This window comes from Ursus americanus, chromosome 21, assembly GCF_024610735.1.
Source record: "Ursus americanus isolate L20-20 chromosome 21, mUrsAme1.1.p, whole genome shotgun sequence".
In the NCBI taxonomy this organism is placed as follows: Eukaryota; Metazoa; Chordata; class Mammalia; order Carnivora; family Ursidae; genus Ursus; species Ursus americanus.
The window spans coordinates 46844663-46864557 of record NC_142147.1 but is presented as its reverse complement, the minus strand read 5'-3'; the positions used below and the strand labels follow the sequence as shown (position 1 = coordinate 46864557).

General features: G+C 40.3%; 1 protein-coding gene and 1 pseudogene across 7 annotated transcripts in view; one reads left to right on the top strand and one right to left on the bottom strand.

Annotated features, from left to right (window-relative positions):
- The window catches only part of LOC123775629 (uncharacterized), a 34216-nt gene extending 28249 nt beyond the window's left edge, over positions 1–5967 (bottom strand). For 2 of the 7 annotated variants that reach the window (XM_087870857.1, XM_087870856.1), the window contains exons 1-2: positions 5747–5961; positions 3204–3289 (exon numbers count right to left, since the gene is read on the bottom strand). The gene's annotated coding sequence lies outside the window, so the exon portion shown is untranslated. Of the gene's footprint in view, positions 1–3203; positions 3290–5746 lie in introns of all 7 variants that reach the window. The other 5 variants (XM_087870861.1, XM_087870862.1, XM_087870860.1 and 2 more) reach the window with 5 other exon arrangements.
- Positions 5968–11667: 5700 nt separating this feature from the next.
- LOC123797830 (zinc finger CCHC domain-containing protein 17 pseudogene) lies at positions 11668–12881 on the top strand (annotated as a pseudogene).
- Positions 12882–19895: the final 7014 nt, after the last annotated feature.

The window sequence follows — 19895 nt, the reverse complement described above, 5'->3', positions numbered from 1 at the left end:
ATCATTTCCATGAATGCTGTACATGCACTGTCTTATTTGATCTTCACAAGTCTAGAGATTGAGACAATAATCATTCCCACTTTACAGGTAAAGGAAACGGAAAACAGAGAAGTAGCTCGGTTCATGATCAACCAGTGGCCAACAGAATTTGTGGCCAACAGAATTTGTGGCCAACAGATTTTCACCCAGAGCCTTAGGTACTAGGATCGTGGTTCTCAACTTGGATGGCACATTAGACTCACAAGGGAACTTTAGGGGGGAAAAAAAAGGTTCAGGCCTCATCCACAACTAATCGAATCAGGTCTGTGGAGGTGGGCGGCTGACCTGTGCATTTCTACACCCCTCCTGCTACCCCAGGCCACAATCTCATTGTCCAGTCAGGACACTGCACGAGGCACTAATGAGCCCAGGCAATATGGCGCCCAGGCCCGAGCCCTTGTCCTATATGCAGTGGTTGTCAACACTTGTGCACATCTGTATTGTAAGGCCTGAAATTTCATGGGCTGCCTAGACATCTTTGAGTCCCACAGGGCCCAAAGGCCTAGCCATGAGTTCCTCTGCTCCAACCCTGGGGGAAAGGCTCCCCACCCAGCTACTTCCTCTACATATGAACCAGGATTTTAGATTCAACACTATTTGACATCTGTTATTCCAACCTCTCTGTGAGTCTCCTGAATCACAAAGCCAGTCTGTCAACAAAGCCAGGTTTCTGAGAGCACTCGAGAGTCATAATTCCCCTGACCAATGAACCCAACCTGCCTCTTTTCACTAGTACCCAATACGGGTGTCTCCACCTAGTTACTTCCTGCCACTCTAGTCATAAAGGCATATCCCAGTTCCTCTCTCTGCTTCCTGACCCTGCCTGTGACAGGCTTCTTGCGGTCCTGTGTAGCAGGCTATGCCTCTCGTTTCAGGGGAACCATAAGTGTTAAAAACCTTCTTTCTCAGTGGTGTGAACCTCTCCATGTTGCCAGTTGACCACCTTTATAACTTAAGACCTGACAAAATTCGCCCTACCACATGGACCAGTTGCACCCTACTGTCTTCAACCTAACAGGCTTTACCTCCCTGCCAGCCTATGAAATTATTCAGACAAGCTAATCACATCTTCCTTCGGGAACCAAGGGTCACTGCCCTTTCTTGTCCCTACAAAACCCACCTGCCATAGCCCCTGCTAGTTTACTCTATTCCTGGGTGCAACCCCCACATGGCCCTGCATAGCACGTAGTGTCCTCCTCCCTCGGGGTGTGGGTAAGATGCTGCCAATCACACCTGCCCAGTGTCACGTGTCATGCGTTCAGCCATCTCACACCACTTAAGAGCAAGGATTCTCCTTCCTACACAGGGTGAACAGAGGTGATCAGAACAGCCTCAGAATCACCTGGAAAGCTAATAAAGAACACAAAAGCCCAGACTCATTGATATAGTAAAACTCCTAGGTCTTTACAGTCCCTCTATTTTTTATCAAGTTCCCTAAAGTGAGTTTGGGATGACCAAAGTTTGAGAACCACCGTGTTATTCTAGTCTGCCTCTCAAGGAGTTATCTGAAGTGCTGAAGGACACCCAAAAAGTCAAGCACAGGGTTGGACCTGGCACTCAGGCCTCCTGATTCCCGACTTCCTGCTTCTCTCCATTATAAGATGCCCTTGGAGGCCTCAGGAGCAAGAGCGACTTGTAAATGCCCCTGGAGGCAAATCCCCAGAGTGAAAACAGAGCTTCCATTAAGACCAGTTCCATTCAACAGAAATAATGCAAGTTTCATAATGTAATTTAAACGTTTCTAGTAGCCACATTAAAAATTAGAAGCAGCAACAAACGACCTCAATCTTCACAATATATTTTATTTAACCCAATATATCCAAAATATTACCAACTCAACCTGAAACCAACATAAGAATTACTGAGACAGTTTACATTCCCTATTTTCATACTAGTCTTTGAAATCCATTGTGTGTCTTAACACTTACAGCACATCCCAATGAGCACTAGCCATATACGTGCTCAATCGTCACATGTACCTGATGGCTACCATATTGGACAGTGACGACTTGAACCTTTTTAACGCAACAGAGACCAAATAACCATCCTCCAGGGACTCTCTAGGTTCAAAAGACAGCAAATTAGTGTTAGTTATAAGCTTAACCAATGGCTATTACAGAAACTATTCATTTTTGTTCAACCGAATGACAGAATTGAAGTAGTGAAAACAGCAGGCAGATGAAAAAGAGAACACCTTAAAATCCCCTTTTCCCCTTTCGATAACGTGTTGCATTTTTCATGTTGCATAGCCACCTATCATAGGAAAAAGACGACTTTAGTCTGTAATACATGGAGGATTTACAACGTGCCAGCCACTATTGCAAGCACTTTACACAGTATATCTCTTTTAACCTACACGAAAAACTTTAGGAGGTGGGTACTGAGAGCCCTATTTGGACGGTGAAGAAAACTGAGGCACAGAGAAGTTAAATACTTTGCCAAGGTTATGCAGTCAGTGCTAGAGCTAGGTGTCAAACCTAGCCGCTCAAGTTCGATCCTGTTCTGCCCCCTGCTGACTATGCCACCGGGTCATTTATTCCATGGTCTCTGCCTGTCTCTTCATTTTTAAAAGGTGAATAATAGGGGCGCCTGCGTGGCTCAGTCGTTAAGTGTCTGCCTTCGGCTCAAGGCGTGATCCCAGAGTTCAGGGATCGAGCCCCACATCAGGCTCCTCCGCTGGGAGCCTGCTTCTTCCTCTCCCACTCCCCCTGCTTGTGTTCCCTCTCTCGCTGGCTGTCTCTCTCTCTGTCAAATAAATAAATAAAAAATCTTTAAAAAAAATAAATAAAAAATAAAAGGTGAATAATAATAGCATTGTTATGAAAAATAAGTGAGTTAGTACACGCAAAGCATTGGAACTTCTCCAAGTTGTTAGAGGTGCCCAACAAGTTAGCTATTCTAATCATCCCCATTATGCTCTCTGTGCAGTAAGCAAAAAATGAAACATTAGCATCACCTTGTTTCTAAGGAAATTTGTTTTAGACCATGACATATTATGCATAATGGTACATCAACTTCCGAATACTCTGAAAAAGTTGGTGTATTTCATGCAGCCCACCACAAGTGAGATCTGAGACAAGGAATGTGAATATAGATTATCCTTCTATTTTGTTTCCTAATGCCAGGCTGGGTTCCCCTTTGGATCGCTACATGAGTCCACTTACTCACTGAGTAACTCTTCTCTGCCAACCTCTAGCTTGCTGCTAGGCACTCTGAAAAGAATATGATGAGGTCCAGGAGACAGTGGTCCCTGCAGCCAACAAGAGAGAGGAAAAAAATCAAAGTTACGTGCCAGTGGCAAGAGCAACTCGAAAGGAGCAGACAATCCATCTTCTTCCCTAACTGCCACTCTTTCTAACTTTCTCCTATGAGTAACATTCTCCTCATTGCCAAGAGTGAAAACCTTAGAGTTGCTGTCAATATCTCTGTGATGGACTGACTTATGCCCCCCTAAAACTCTTACGTTGAAGTTTTAAACGCCAGCTCCTCAGAATGTGATTATCTTTGAAGATAGGGCATTTAAAGAGGTGATTAACTTAAAATGAGTTCTTTAGGGTGGGCCCTAAACCAATCTGACTGAGGTCCTAGTAAGAGGAAATCTAGACACATAGAAGGACAGGAGAAGCAGGCACTTAGAGGAAAGGCCATGTGAGGACACAGCCATCTGTAAGACAAGGAGGGAGGCCTCAGAAGAAACCAAACCTGCCAACACCCTGATCTTTGACTTTTAGCTCCAGAACTGTGACAAAATAAATTTCTGTTGTTTAAGCCACCCAGTCTAAGGTATTTTGTTATACCAGACTTGACGTATTAATACAATCTCCCTTCCATTGGTCTTCATATATAAATAATTTGTGATAGTTTTTCAGTCCCACTGACTCAACATCTGGTTTTGCTTTAAAATACTCAAGGAGAGTGGCGCCTGGGTGGCTCAGTCAGTTAAGTGTCCGACTCTTGGTTTCTGCTCAGGTCATGATCTCAGGGTCCTGGGATCGATTCCCGTGTCAGACTCTGCACTTAGCCAGTGTCTGCTGGAGATTCTCTCTCTCCCTCTGCTCCTCCCCTTGTTCTCTCTCTTTCTCTCTCTAAAATAAATAAATAAAATATTTAAAAATACTCAAGGAGGAAAAAAATATGTGTGTGGAGAGCAGAGAAGCAACAAAATTAGCAAGGATTGACTCAAGGTGATTGTTACATAGGAGTTCATTACATTATACTTTGGGTATGCTTGGAAACTTCCATAGCAGAGTTAAGGGAGTAATTACGAATACTGGGATAACAATTTCATAAAATAAATAAACACACATTTAAAAACCGCTAAGCAGAAATGCACTAAAACATTGAAAAAATTGTCTACACTCATATTAGGAGTTATTCTTAATGCTTTTCTTTATATATTTTTATATTTTCTGAATTCTCTACAATGAGTGTGCATATCTTCCATAATGAGAACATGCATTATAAATATTGCCTGAAATAAAATTAAATGAGAATGCTTCCAAAATTTTATAAAGAAGTCCAGACTCACGAATTCTGCTTTCAAAATACGGTACAATAAAATTCCAGCCTACCTCCATAACTTGATCCCAAATGACTCCCCGGCAGCCAGTTTCCTATGGTTAAATATTTATATAGCTTATTTTTCTATTTTGTTTCCTAATTCCAATTTGGGACTTCAAACTTTGGGACCAAGGATATCCACATACATAAGGAACACACACCCTGGATTCAAATCCACTTCACCCACTAGCAGTGTGACACAGGATAAGTTAACTTAGGCTCCTCTGTGAAATAGAGACAGTAACAGTATTCACCTCATAGGGCTTTGTGAAGACTACATATGTTAATTTTTATTAAGCCCTCAGGACGACGCTTAGCACTCAAGGTGTAACCACTATGACTATCACTCATGTCCTGTACGTGTTCTACGTATTCTCCCAATTATTTAACAGTTGCTAATGAATGAAATACCTTCTACCACGGCAGAAAAGGAAGAGGAAAGCTAAGTACGGTCACAGTGGGGCTCTGCTGCGAGGAGCCCTCTTTCAGAAGTTAGGACAGCGGAAAGAAAGGCAAGAAAGGCGGCTGAGATACTACAGTCTGGTCTGTGGCCCTGGAAAAACCCCAGAAGATATTTGTGGATGGCGCTCCCTTTCTAAAAAACGAGTCAGAAGTAGTCCGGGCACAGCCTCCTTTCCTTCCTGGATAAGAGGAGCCAGTGGCACTTGGAAGCTTCCAGGAAGGTAACTTTTCTGATTATTATTATGGTGTTCATAGTCACAGCTAACACCCTGCCACACGTCCGAACTGCTCCCAACATTTCACTTGTACTATATACCATGAATTCTCAAGAGAAATGTGTAAGGTAGGTAATATCCCCGTTTCCAGAAAAGGAAACGGACGCATAGAAAGACTAAGTTCTAGGAAGTGACAGAGCGTGTGGAAAGTCAGGGGAAAGCGAGCTGGGCAGCGGGGAGCCCGGAGACCCTCGAACCCTGCGGAGCCTGGTCCGCCTCCAAGCCAGAGACCCGCGAACCGCTCCAAACGCAGAGGCTCGGGCGAGGGGAAGGCAAGCAGCCACCCCCGTCCCTTAACGTCGCTCTCTGCCACTGGCCGAGCCTTTTCCTCCCTGTGACCCAGAGCCCGGCTGATCCCACGACCAGGCCAAAAACTTAAAAGAGGTCGCGAGGTCCCGGAGATCACTCACCTCCCGGAGAGAAACGAAGGCCGCGATCTTCACCTCCCGCAGCGGAAATACCTCCCACTACGCGGAGCTCCTGGACTACATTTCCCAGCATTCCCGAGAGGAATCCGAGCCACTATCCCGCCCCCGCGTGAGGCGGAAAGCCGGCTCGGACACCTACGGCCTGAATCCAATTTCTCGGAGTCCACGAAAGGAGAGGGCTTCGCATTCTGGCCCTCCGGTAGCCGAAATGCCTCCGAACACGCAGAGCACTGTATTATACTCTCCCATTTCTCCAGCGGAGCAAATAGTTTTGCGCTTTCCGGGAGCGGAAGTGTCCCAATCCCAGAAAGCGTCTGGACTACACATCCCAGAATCCTCTGAAGGACTGAGCTTCCCGCCTACCTGAAATTTCTCTTTTGAATTAGCAGGTGGAGTCCAAATAAGCCCTCGGGTGCTGTGGAACTGGGCTTACCTTTTTTTCTCGCTCCCTTTCACACATGACATAGTTGGAAGTAGGAAAAACAAAAGGAAAAATTAGAAAGGCTGTTATGTGTTAGGTAACAATAGAGATCATAAGAGGACCACGCTGAGCTGCACTGAACAAGCTGCCTCTATTACATGGGCCTGGATTCACCTGTGACCAAGAACCCATTCAAAAGGAGATGCAACCAGGGACGCCTGGGTGGCTCAGTCGGCTGAGCGACCGACTCTTGGTTAGGACTCAGGTCATGGTCTCAGGGTCTTGGTATCAGGCCTTGAGCTCAGCGTGGAGTATGCTTAAGGCTCTCTTCCTCTCCCTCTCCCTCTTCCCCTGCTCACGCACTCTCTCTAAAAAAATTTTAAAAATATTAACAAAAGGGAGGAGATGCAACCATCCAGCAGGATATAAAACAGAAGGAGAAAAATTCTCTGCTTTTCCTTCACTTTAGGATTTTTTTTTTTTTTTTTGCATTGGCAGGGAATTGGAGAAAATGTAGTATAGAATAGGGTCCACCCTATACAATATCTTTTTTAAAAATCGTGAGGGGCACCTGGGTGGCTCAGTCAGTTAAGCATCTGCCTTCAGCTTAGGCCATGCTCTCAGGATCCTAGGATCAAGCCCCACCTCAGGTTCCCTACTCAGCCGGGCGTCTGATTCTCCCTCCCCCTCTGATGCTCCCCCCATGTTGCTAATCTTTGTTTTCTCCTTTTTTCAACTTTGGACTTAATTTGTTCTTCCTTTTCTAGGTCCTTCAGGTGTGAAGTTAGGTTGTGTGAGATCTTTTTATTTTCTTAATCTAGAGGTTTGTTGCTATAAGCTTCTCTCTTTACACTGCTTTTGTAGCATCCCATAGGTTTTGGTATGTTGTGTTTCTATTTTCACTTGTTTCAAGATATATTTTGATTTCCCTTTTGATTTCTTCTTTGACCCACTGGTTGTTCAAGAGTATGTTTAATTTCCGCATATTTGTAGGTCTTCCAGCTTTCCACCTTTTACTGTTTTCTAGTTTCATACTATTGTGGTCAGAAGAGATACTTGATATGATTTCACTTTTATTAAACTTACTAAGACTTATTTTGTGGTCTATCATATGAACTATTTTGGAGGATGTTCTGCATGTGCCTAAGAAGAATGTGTATTCTGCTAAAGTTGGATGGAATGTTCTATTTATAACTGCTAAGTCCATTTGGTCTAAAATATGATTCAAATCCAACATTTCCTTGTTGATATTTTGTCGGGATAATCTATCCATTGTTGAAAGTGGAATATGGATATCCCCTACTATTATTGCATTGTTACCTATATCTCTCTCCAGATTTGTATTTGCCTAATACAGTTAGGTGCTCCAATATTTGGTGTGTGTATATTTATGATTATGATGTCTTCTTGATGAATTGACTCCCTTTTCATTATATAATGACTGTATTTATCTCTTGTTCCCATTTTGGCTTAAAGTCCATTTCGTCTGATATAAGTATAGCTACCCCTGCTCTTTCGGTTTCCACTTGCATGGAATACCTTTTTCCAGCCATTCATTTTGATCCTATGTGTATCCTTAAAGCTGAAGTGAGTCTCCTACACAGCATGTTGTTTGGTGATTTAAAAAAAAAAATCCGTCTGGCCTCGCTAGGCCTTCTGATTGGATAATTCAATCCATTTACATTTAGAGTAATTGTTGATAGGATAAGGACTTACGCCATTTTATTTTTTCTGGCTATTTTGTAGTAGGCTATTCCTTTCTTCCTCTCTTGCTACCTTCTTTCAAGAATTGGTGATCTTCTGTAGTGCTATGTTCTGATTCCTTTCTCATTATCTTTTGCCAATCAGCTATAGACTTTTGCTTTGTGGTTACTATTAGGCTTACATAAAACATCTTAGAACAGTTTATCTTAAGCTGATAACAACTTAACTTTGACATTTTAATGTCACAATTTACCTCTTATATTTTGTATTCATTAACAAATTATAGTAGCTACAGTTGTTTTATGCTCTTGTCCTTTAACCTTTATACTATAGTTAAGGGGTTAACGCACCACCATGCTAAGATATTAGAGGATTCTGAATTTGACTATACATTTACTTTTGCCAGTATGTTGTATATTTTCATATGTTACTAGTAGCATCATTTTATTTCAGCTTGAAGAACTCTTTTTAGCATTTTGTAAGGCAGGTCTAGTGGTGATGAATTCCTTCAGTCTGTTTGTCTGGAAAAGTCTTTATTTCACTTTCATTCTGAAGGATATCCTTGTCAGATAAAGTATTCTTGGTTGGCAGGGTTTTTCTTTCAGCCTATCACAGAAGTAAAATGCTTCTTTATCCCTTCATAGCAAGGATGCACAATAAACACGATTTATGATTATTAATGTTGACCTTGATCATCCAGATGAGGTAGGGTTTGTCAGGTTTCTCCATTTTAAGTTTCTCTTCTTTCCCCTTTCCATATTGTACTCTTTGGAAGGGAAGTCACTGTGCACCCCAAACTGAGAAAAGGGGGAGTTATGCTCACCCCCTGTGGGCAGAGTAGCTACATAATTTTTTTGTGAATATTTCAGTTTTTAAAAATTGATTATTTAAATTCAACTTAGTTAACATAGAGTGTATTATTAGTTTCAGGGGTAGAATTTAGGATTCATCAGTTGCATATAACACCCACTGCTCATTACATCAAGTGCCCTCCTTGATGTCCATCACCCACTTATTCCATCCCCCATCGACCTCCCCTCCAGCAACCCTCAGTTTGTTTCCTATAGTTAAGAGTCTCTTATGGTTTGCCTCTCTGTTTTTATCTTATTTTTTCCTTCCCTTCCCTTATGTTCATCTGTTTTGTTTCTTAAATTCCACATGAGTAAAATCATGTGGTATTTTTTTTCTCTGACTGACTTATTTCGCTTAGCATAATACCCTCTAGTTCCATCCACATAATGGCAAATGGCAAGAGTTCATTCTTTTTGATAGCTGAGTAATATTCCATTGTATATGTATACCACATCTTCTTTATCCATTCATCTGTCGATGGACATCTCAACTCTTTCCATATTTTGGCTATTGTGGACATTGCTGCTATAAACATTGGGGTGCATGTGCCCCTTCAAATCACTATTTTTTTATGCTTTGGATAAATAGTAGCACAATTGCTGGGTCATACAGTAGTTCTATTTTTCACTTTCTGAGGATGCTCCATACTTTTTCCCAGAGTGGCTGCAGCAGTTTGCATTCCCACCAACAGTGTAAGAGGGTTCCCCTTTCTCTGCATCCTCTCCAACGGCTATTGTTTCCTGTGTTGTTAATTTTAGCCATTCTGACATGTGTGAGGTGGCATCTCACTGTAGTTTTGATTTGTATTTCCCTGATGATGAGTGATGTTGAGCATTTTTTCATGTGTCTGTTAGCAATTTGTATGTCTTCTTTGAAGAAATGTCTGTTCGTGTCTTCTGCCCATTTCATGAGTCGATTATTTGTATTTTGGGTGTTGAGTTTGGTAAGTTCTTTATAGATACTAACCCTTTATCTGATATGTCATTTGCAAATATCTTCTCCCATTCTGTGGTTTACCTTTTAGTTTAGGTTTGTTGTGCAAAAGCTTTTTATCCTGATAAAGTCCCAGTAGTTCATTTTTGCTTTGTTTCTCTTGCCTCTGGAGACATGTCTAGCAAGAAATTGCTGCAGCCACAAAGAGGCTGCTGCCTGTGATCTCCTCTAGGATTTTGATAGATTCTTGTCTCACATTTAGGTCTTTCAACCATTTTGAATTTATTTTTGTGATGGTGTAAGAAAGTGGTCCAGTTTCATCCTTTTGAATGTGGCTGTCCAATTTTCCCAACACCATTTGTTGAAGAGACTTTTAGGAATACTTCATTTTTTTAGTGCTAGTTTAGTCTTGTTTTTTACTTTCAGTTTCTAATTTTGTACTTATCTATTTCTCCTTTCAATTTTGATCTGTTTTGTTTCATATATCTTGTAGCTATGTTGTTAAATAAAACACATTTGGCATCATTAGGTCTTCTTAGTGAATTGATCCTCTATAAGTGTGTAATATTCAACTTTATCCCTACTAATTTTCCTCATTCTAGATTGTAAGCATATCATTTATATTTTTTATTGTGGTAAGATATATGTAACATAAAATTTACTATTTACCCATTTTTTAATTTTTGAGAGAGAGAGAGAGCAGGGGGTAGGGGCAGAAGGAGAGGGAGAAAGAGAATGTTAAACAGACTCCACACTCAGTCCAGAACCCAATGCGGGGCTCAATCTCATGACCCTGAGATCATGACCTGAACCTAAATCAAGAGTGGGACACTTAACCAACTGAACCACCCAGGCGTCCCTACTATTTACCCATTTTTAAGTGCAAAATTCAGTAGCATTAAGTATATTCATGCTGTTGTGCAATCAGCACTACTATTGATCTTCAAATTTTTCATCTTCTCATACTAAAATCTGTACCCATTAAACAATAACTTCCCATCCTTCCTCCCCCCAGGCTGTGGTAAGCACTGTACATTCTGTACCTCTTTGACTATTTTAAGTACCTCATATAAGTGGACTCATGCAACATTTGCCCTTTTGTGTCTGGCTTATTTCATTTAGCATAATGACTTCAAGATTCATCCATATTTTAGCATATGTCAGAATTTCATTCCTTTTTAAGGCTGAATAATATTCTATTGTATGTATTTATCACAATTTGTTTATCCATTCATCCACTGATGGACATTTGGGTTATTTCCACCTTTATGGGCTACTGTGAATAATGCTGCTATGAACATTGGTGTACAAATATCTGTTTGAGTCTCTGCTTTCAAGTCTTTTATTTATATACCTAGAAGTGGAATTCATTAATCTATGTTTAATTTTTTGAGGAATTGCCATACTGTTTTCCACAGAAGCAGTACCATTTTACATTCCAACATGCACAAGAGTTCCAATTTTCCACACTCATGCCAACACTTTTATCAGCTATCTTCTGATTCATGTCACCATGTGCACATTTTTTATCATTTTATTTTCAGTTTCTCTATATCATTATCTTTAAAGTGATTTTCCTGAAGACAGCATATAGTTGGATCATGTTTTTATAAACAATATGACATTGTCTTTACTCAGTGTGTTTAGACTTTATATTTAATTACTGATATGGTTTGATTTAGGTTACCATTTTGTCACTTTCTGTTTGTCTTTTTCTGTTCCTATGTTTCACATTTTCTGCCTTCTTTTGGATTGTTTGTATGTTTTTGAGTATTCCTTATAAATTTATATATTGTCTTTTAAGCTTTATTATTTTGGTTTGGTCTTTTTGTTCTCTGTTTGCTTGTTTTAGTGTTGATCTGGGAAACTTTATATGTATATATTTATATATATATATATACATATATGTAACTTTTTGTGGACCATTTTGAGTTAATACTTTATGACTTAACATAAAACACAAAAGCCTTGGGAGACCCAGAGTTGCCACAGAGGCACTTGAATTAGCTTTAGCAGAAGAGAAATGGAGGAGCCATAGAACATTAAGGATGAATTCAGGAAGACCCAAGACCATTGAGAACTTGCCTGCTCTCGACACTATTTTCCAAGGAGAGGTTGCTATGGTGACAGACTATGGAGGTTTTATCAAAATCCCGTGCTGCCAGAAGCAAGCTCTGGGCCATTAAACTCACATGTCATCCTGTCACATGGAAAAGCCCTCTGAAATAGATGTCAGAGACAAAGTGTGGGTGAAGCTTATTGGCTGAGCAATGAAAAATGATAGGATAAAAGTATCCCTCTCTGTGAAAGTCATCAACCAAGGGACTAGGAAAGACCTCACCCCAACAATGTTATAGGGGCTAGGAAAGACCTTGACTCCAACAATGTTATCACTGAGCAAGAAGAGAGGTGGAGGGATGCTTGGATGGCTCAGTCAGTTAAATGTCTGCCTTCAGCTCAGCTCATGATCCCAGAGTCCTAGGATCGAGTCCCACATCAGGTTCCTTGCTCAGCAGGGAGCCTGCTTCTCACTCTGCCTGCTACTCATCCTGCTTGTGCTCTCTCTCTCTGACAAATACATACATACATACATACATACATACACAATATCTTTAAAAAGAAGAAGAAGAAGAGACGTGGAGGCAGTCCTTCCAGGATTACACTGGACATAAGATCACCCTCGAGGCTGTCCTGAACACTACCTGCAAGAAGTGTGGCTGTAAAGGCCACTTTGCAAAGGATTACTTTATGCAACAGGGAGACACCAAATATTCTCTGATACCTTATGAGGAAGAGGAGAAGGAAGAGGCAAAGTCAACAGAGTTTGAGAAGTCTGACCCCATGAGGAACTCCTCTAAAAAAAAGAAGGAAAAGAAGAAAAAGAAACACGGAGACAGGAAGTCATCTGACCCTGACAGCTCAGACTATGAGATTGACACAGGCAAGAGGGAAAGATACACATCAAAAGACAGCAAGGCATCGGAGAAGGAGGAGGAGGGAAAGAGGAGGAGGAGGGGAGTGGGAGGGGGAGGAGGTACACAAGGAGTGGGAGTGAGAGTAGAGGGGGTGGTTGAGAGAAGGAAGAACCAGGAGCCTTGTACCTTGAAGCCCTGGCTCCCACCCCCACTGACTTCTTGCCCATGGGAGATGTCTTCCCCTCATGCAGCAGGCAGTTATGGGAGTCAGAAGTCAAAAGCGTCTGCCTGAATGAGTTTTTGTTAACTTATCATTTCTGGTCCCTTTGCAAGTGACCCCTGCAGCTCACCCATTCATTCACTCAATTGCCTTCATTCAGCAGGAGGTCCTATTACCCTCTCCAGCTGCCACTGGCAGAGCCAGATCCCTGCACAGGAGTCCAGGCTATAGCCACAGGTACTGCTGTGGAGGTAAGTCTGGCTGTAGTTGGAGGACAGAGTGATTGTCCCCTCCCTGTTGGGTCTGCTCTGGGCTGACTGGTGAGTGATCTCTGCAGTTTAAATCACAGGGGCCAAGGGAGACCAGAAGGATAAGAGAGAATATGGTAAGAAATGGTGCTCACTTTTTCCATTTCCCCTAACATGATTCTAGCATGCTACAAGTGACAGCCAGAAAATGATTGTTTGCAGTAACCAAGCTTGTGTATGACATTCTGCCAGACCACTGAACCAGATAGCTCAAGCCATGATCACTGCTTTACTTTGTATTTACTACCGTGTGAGTCAATTGGTTCCACTTCAGGTCTCTGCTTAAATTCCTGGCACTAAAACAATACAAAAACAAACAACAAGAACAAAAACCTGGAAGCCTTACAACTATCCAAGTCCTTTTGTCATCCCCCTTTATGTTATAGTGGTCATATATATTATATGTACATACATTGAAAAACCACAACAGACAACATTATGATTTTTTTATTCAACCATCATGCATATGTTAAAGAACTTAAAGGGGGAAATACTGTATTATATTTACTTAAATATTTACCATTTCTGTTGCTTCCTGAGATTTTTCATTTGGTATCATTTCTCAACATTTCCTTAAGAGTAGGTCTGCTGGTGATGAATTCTCTTAGTTTTCCTTCATCTGAAAATGTCTATTTTGTCTTCACTTTTGAGTTTTTTTCCTGGATTGACAATTCATTTCTTTCAGCACATTTAAGATGTTGTTCCACTGTCTTCTCACATACATGGTTTCTAATCCGAAATATGCAGTGATGTGAAACATTGTTCTCCTATTTACAATGTATAATTTTTTCTACATGCTTTAAAGCATTTTAAAAATTAACCTTTGTCCTTTTATAGTTTAACTATGATAAGTCTGATAATTTTGATTTTAACATGTTTGGGTTTTATTGAGCTTTTTGAATCTGAAAAATGTCTTTTACCAAATTGGAGTTTTCAACTATTATTTCTCCAGAATTTCTTATTCCTCTTTCTACTCTCTTTCTGGAATTCCAATGACATGACATAAATATTAGGCTTTTTGATATTGGCTCAGAGGTCACTGAGGCTCAGCAGAGTTTTTCTAATTTTTCTTTCCCTACTTCAGACTGGATACTTTCTACTGATCACTTTTTTTTTCAAAGATTTTATTTATTTATTCGACAGAGATAGAGACAGCCAGCGAGAGAGGGAACACAAGCAGGGGGAGTGGGAGAGGAAGAAGCAGGCTCATAGCAGAAGAGCCTGATGTGGGGCTCGATCCCAGATCGCCAGGATCACGCCCTGAGCCGAAGGCAGACGCCCAACCACTGTGCCACCCAGGCGCCCCTCTACTGATCACTTTTAAAGTTTACTGAGCTGCCTTTACCATCTCTACTCTGCTTTTATGCCCCTTTGTTGAATTTTTAAATTTTAGTTATTGTATTTTAAAGTTCTAAAATTTCAATTTGGTTGTTTTTATAGTTTCTATTTCCCTCCAGAGAACTTTTATATTTCCATTCATTTCAAGAGTGTTTACCTATACTTCATGGAGAATGGTTACAATATCTGCTTTATATTGTAACAAAATAATTTTTGCCTTGTAATTCAAACTTCTGAAATATTTAGGGGTTGACATCCCAGGGTTGTCTTTTCCCTTGAAGTTGGTTAGTTATTTCTGGGTCCTGTGTATCAAGTAATTGTGGACTGTATCCTGGACATTTTTAATATAACATTTTGAGACTGTGGCTCCTATTAAAATCTCTGGAGCATATTGATTTTTTGTTTTAGTGGGCAATCAACTGGGTTAGGTTCAAATCATAAATTATGCCTCACTTTCTGTATGTGTTGGTTCCAAAACCTTGGATATATTGTTTGGGTCTGTCATCCATTGAGCCATTCAGAAATTAGAGTTCTTCTTTTTTTTTAAGATTTTATTTATTTATTTATTTATTTATTTATTTATTTATTTATTTGAGAGAGAGCACAAGCAGGGGGAGGGGCTGAGGGACCGGGAGAGGAATAAGCAGACTCCCTGCTGAACCTGGAGCCCAATGCCAGGCTCCATCCCAGGACCCTGAGATTATGACTATGAGCTGTAATCAGATGCTTAACTGACTAAGCTACCCATGCACCCCAGAAATTAGTTGAGTTCTGAGCAATGTCTTTTCTACACTTCTTTGAGTATGCTGTGAATGTGCAGCTTAGGGGTGAGCCTGAAAATTGTATCAGTTCATCCACAGAACGAGAGTATCTCCTTCTTTAGCAATGTCCTCTTCTGAATCTCCTCTCACACTTTTGATCCTAAGGGCCCTCCTTCCAAGTTTCTTTGACCCAAAAGATGAGATTCTCTCAGAGTTTTAGCCTCCCACCTTAGCACATACTTCTGTACTACCGGGCCACCCTTGGGTTACAGTGGTGAAAGAAAGTTAGATATATAATGACCATTCCTCCCTACACTCTACATAACTAAAGCTCTTTTCTCAGTTCCTGTATCTAGAGAAATGGGTTTTAACTCAGGATTTCATGTGTACTGACATCAGTGGTTCCATCACTGGTGCTAGCCTTGGGCAGGCACCAAGAATGGGGGTGGGGTGGAATAGAAGAAGAGGAGGATTCCCCCCCCAATACTCTCAGGGTCACAGGGGCCCTCTTTTCTAGTGCTCTGGTCAGAAGATAAGTTTCTCTCAGGATTTTTGCCTCTCTGTTCCCAGACTGTTTCCCAGTTTGGCCAACTGTTCAAAGCCAGGAGATAAAAGAAGGGGTAAAATAAGTAAGTAAATAAAAGGAAATCACCATGCCATACGAATTGATCTTCAAGTTTTGATTTCTCTCCTTAATCTGCCTGCTATTATTTGCTTTTCAAAGTCCTCGGGTAGTTGCTCTTTGTATTTCATCCAGAGTTTTGGTTGTAATCCATGGGGGAGATCAGCTGTAGTGGGTTTAGTCCATCTCAGCTGTGCCTGTAATGTTCCATTTACTGTTATGCTTTATATTGAACTTATTACATATGTTACATTTATATATGCTTTAAATCACACAAAAAAAAGTTATAGTTTTAAGTCATGTGTTTTAAAGACACTGAGGAAAAAAAAGGTAGCCCACATATTTACTATTTTGTGCACACTTCTTTTCTTCCTAACAATCTAGGTTTTTTTTTTATTATTATATTCAGTTGGCCAGCATATAGTACACCATTAGTTTGTGATGTAGTGTTCAATGATTCATTAGTTGCATATAACACCCAGTGCTCATCACGACAATCTATGTTTTCATTTGATATCTTCCCTTCAGTCTGCAGAAATTCCTTTAGCATTCTCTGTAGTTAAGGTCTTCTGATGATAAATTCTCTTAACCTTTTTTTTTAAATCTATAAGTATCTTCATTTTGCTTTCATTGTTGAAGGATATTTTTACCAGATGAAGAGGTTATTGGGGTTATTCTTTCTTATTTCTTGCTTTGGGCCCTTTAATTATGTTACTCCATTGTCTTCATCTTTCAAATTCTTAATGACAAGTCAGCAATCATTTGTATCATTCCCCCCTTATATAATGTGTCCAATTTATATAGCTTCTTTCAGAATTCTCTTTATATTTGCTTTAAGACAGTTTTATTATGTTGTATCTCCCTGTAGTTTGCATTGTTATTTATCCTTCTTAGAGTTCACTGAACTTCTTGAATCTATAAATTTATACTCTTCACCAAATGTTTATTCCAAGGATGTACTATATCCTGGAGGATGGCGCTCCATTCTTGTAAAGTATATCCTCCAACCTGGCATTTTAGCTGTGTCCTCAAAAGGCCTTCTGATGCTTTATTAGGTTGGCAGCTTTTTGTTGGTACAATATGTAACCCAATGGAACCTATGGTCCTGGGCCAACTCCTGCATCTCCTTTGCAGCAAAGTAGGTTCCTGGTTGGATGGAATGTTATTGGGATCCATGACAATGGTCAAAAGCTCCGTAAGCCTTCATATGCTAGTACTAGCTGAAGCCCTGTGGACAGCAAAGGTAAATCCATAATCAGAATATGTGTTAATTCCTGTCCAGTGTGGAAGTAGTTCTGCCTTGCCATTAAATGATTGGTTGGTCTCCTTGAGGGACTGTGCCATATCTAGGACTCTGAATTTGTCTCTATTGCTAGCAAGCTGAATATGTTGTGGCACTGATAGCTACATCACCTTTGGTAAATGAAAGCCTGTGCTGTTTGGTCCATAGGTCACTTCTCTCCCTGCCACCATCGTGCCACAATTAGGAAAACAATGACAAAGACTGGATGATATTAACTGACCACATCATTTTGTCTACCTGATGTACTGTCTCATTCACAGTAATGCTCTCTGTGGGTATTAATGTAAAATACAAAGTTGCTTACATGCACTTCATGCCTACCACCATGTCTCTCCACATCCCTCCACCCCAGACCTCCTTTTCCTTGATCTTCCAATCTTGTTCTTCTCAGATATCTTACTAATTGACAATCCATGCTCCACTGCACATGAGGCCACATATATTCTAACTTTAGGTAACTTTTCCTTTCACATAAAGTAGATTACCAGATATACTGATAAAATTCTTACTCCGCTGGGAGAATTTTCAGGGCCACTCCTGAATGCAGCTATAGTGTACTGTACATCCATTTCTGGCTTGTATACTGAATGGATACATACGTAAGTCAAACTCAGGATTTTTCCTCCTCTATCAGCTGGTCATAAATGATCCCCCACGAAGCCATACATACATATATAAGCTGAGGGAGAGGTGCTGATGCAACCATGGTGAATGAAATGGAGCCTGAGTTATATATTCATGTGACCTGCTTGTGCACTCTGGTCCTGATAATGCTTGATTCCAGATGTACCACTTTTATCTACAATGGGCGATTATGACTTAGTGGGTCTGAGAGAACCCAACTCACAGCAGACAGTTATAGGCACTATAGGAACTACAGCCTACAGGAAATGCATACTGAAGTATTTAGTATTTTATTAAAAATGGAAGGAAATATAACTTCAAAAGTCAATGTAAAGAATGAGAACACCGGGGGCGCCTGGGTGGCATAGCGGTTAAGCGTCTGCCTTCAGCTCAGGGTGTGATCCCGGTGTTATGGGATCGAGCCCCACATCAGACTCCTCCGCTATGAGCCTGCTTCTTCCTCTCCCACTCCCCCTGCTTGTGTTCCCTCTCTCGCTGGCTGTCTCTATCTCTGTTGAATAAATAAATAAAATCTTAAAAAAAAAAAAGAATGAGAACACCAAAATAAAACTATTATCATTGACAATGACCACTTAACCATTCAAAGTTACCATATTTTAATTGTGATAAGGCCTTACATAGGAACTAAAAATTTTGCATTTCACTGGATTACTGGTAACAATGTATTAACTACCTATAATTCAAAGTATGGCAAGTTGTTCTCTGTTGACAAATTGAATGCTCTTAAACAGGTCGTCTTCTCTCAATCAGTTTTCTCTTCAGCAAATAGAAATAACTATGATGCTTGACACAGAATCCAGGACATGTCTCCCTAGTTCTAGTCCTAGTCCTACTCCTAGTTATCTACTCTAAGCCAAACTGCCTCTCTATGTTTAAATTATGTCTTTAGTCCAGGGCTTTTCAAACTTCTAAACATCTATAAAAATTCCTTCACACCCTAAGAGAATGGAAGCTTACCTCTGGGACAGGAGACAGACACAAAAGCTGCAACCTTTTGCATACAGAGCATGTGACTATGAATTCCTTCTTTTGTGATGGATATGCTGATTTTCATTCTTCCCCTTGAAAAAAATCTATCTGAACATAAAATATCTAAATGATTTGACAGAAAAATGACAAATCCTCTTTTACCCAAATCTTAAAGTTATTGTTCCAAAAAGATGTAATATTCCTCTCTTTATTTCATTGTTGAGAAGAGTAAGAATGTTTATGGTCATTCACAAATATACACAATCTTAATATCACAGGATTTTATATTCATATAATCAAAATCACACATATCCGGCTCAAAGTCATGCAGCTTCTCACACAAGTCTGTTCACACAGGGATTCACATTCACAGTATCTACAGAATGCACACATAAGAAAAGCATCTTTCAAAATACCACATAAATTTTAAGTCATACAGATAAAAACATACAACCTCATAGCTAAAGTCACAATCTCATAGGCATAAAAAATACATCATATTCTATAATTCCATACACAGTCACAAGGGCACTCAAACTTTTTATTGCATATTCTCAAAGAGTCTGGGAAAGAAAAAAATTTTAGGAGACTGAAACACATGTTCAAACTATAAATTTATACCCCTCAGACAGCTGGGTAAGGAAATGTTGCACTGGGGCCATGGGGGCCTCTCATGAGAGAAGCTCAGAGTTCACAGGCTGTTGTTCCTAAGTCGGAGGGCACGGTGCTGTATTCCCAAGACCCAGTGGGTAGCTGGAAGACGTACTACGATGGATGGAAATCTGGTATGATTTGGCTAAGATGCTGGGCTGCATTATGACTTTCATGGGCCCCTTCGTCCATTAAAAAAGAATAAAAATTATATTTTATGACTGTTTAGGTATAGTAATAATAAATACATTACGTTTCTTTGACAAACATTTGCTTTGACCTAAAAGTTCATTTTTATTTTTTTATTTTTTTTTTTTTAATTAATAATGATTTTTTATTATATTATGTTAGTCACCATACAGTACATCCCCGGTTTTCGATGTAAGGCTCGATGATTCATTAGTTGTGTATAACACCCAGTGCACCATGCAATATGTGCCCTCCTTACTACCCATCACCGGTCTATCCCATTCCCCCACCCCCCTCCCC